We start from the raw sequence: 1,231 nt of genomic DNA, 5'->3' as shown, positions 1-1,231 counted from the left end.
ACGGAGATAAGACATCAAGGGGAAGCACTTGAGAGGAAAAGTCACAGACTGTAGTAGCACTCTTGACCCGTGGAGAACTCCGGGCAAAGGGTATAGAGGCTGGGTATAAAACACTGAGGGAGGAGCTGCTGTGAGAAAGACTAACAGGACAGACTCGGGACCCTACACAAGCTGGAGAGGAAGAGCTGGATTTGAAATTGCAAATTTGCTGAAGTTCCACATAAGGAATGGCCAAGCATCCACCACACGTCTACCAGCAGAGCTGAAAGCAAGCACTTACCTAGTCCTAGGCCAACAGAAGCCAATACTCTTGGGCTGAGGAGATGGCTCAACTGGAAAGGGCACTTGCTCTTCTCCCAAAGGATGTGAGTTCAGTTCCCAATACTTATGCTGGTGGCTTACAACAAACCACCTATAATTCTAGCTCAAGGGGGAATACAACGCCCTCTTCTGGACTCTGTGGGTACTTGCATCCAAGGGTAATACACACAGACATTTACACATCCATATAAATTAATAGTACAACAAACCCAATAACCTTCAAGTGGAAGTCAGTAGGACGTCTAATGAAAACAGGGACAAGGAACATGATTGATGTTACCTCACAGAAAATCTTTCCTAACTGTGGCACTCAAAGGGTTACGATGTAAGGATCCATCAGTGTAAGGTCCATCAGAAATTCTACACTGTAGGGAGCCGGCATTCGCCATGGCAAGATGGCGCCTACTTCCGCTGTCGAGTAAACAACTGTTTGCGCATGTGCATAGAGAACTGTTTGCGCATGTGCATAGAATGAAAAGACGCCATGTCACGGCCCATTCTGGGGCATCACGTAGGGTAGTGAGCGAACAGCCAATCATGGGCAGACACGACGCACTGTGGTGTATATAAGCAGTGCGGATTACTGGCTCGGTCTCTTTTTCCCTCTGAGAGAGGGCAGTAAATGTCGTTGCTGCAGAAGGAACCTAGTGTGTCCGCGTGTCTTCTTCCCAGAGAGACGACTGCGCAGGCTACAGCTGGTGCCGAGAAACCCCGGACGCCGGGAGAACCTTACAACAGCTGGTAGGTTTCAGAACTGCAGGACAGAGTGAGCTCTGAGAGGCATGCTGCTTGATTTTAATTCCTCCAACCCTTTCTCAGGGTTAGAGAGCGCAGCCAAAACCACATTCACCCTGCCCGCTGTTAATCATCTTGAGCCTGATAAAAGATATCAATGGAAGGTCTTGCCTCA

Source organism: Mastomys coucha, unplaced genomic scaffold (assembly GCF_008632895.1).
Source record: "Mastomys coucha isolate ucsf_1 unplaced genomic scaffold, UCSF_Mcou_1 pScaffold7, whole genome shotgun sequence".
In the NCBI taxonomy this organism is placed as follows: Eukaryota; Metazoa; Chordata; class Mammalia; order Rodentia; family Muridae; genus Mastomys; species Mastomys coucha.
The sequence above is the reverse complement of the archived record's forward strand: the minus strand, read 5'-3'. Positions refer to the sequence as shown.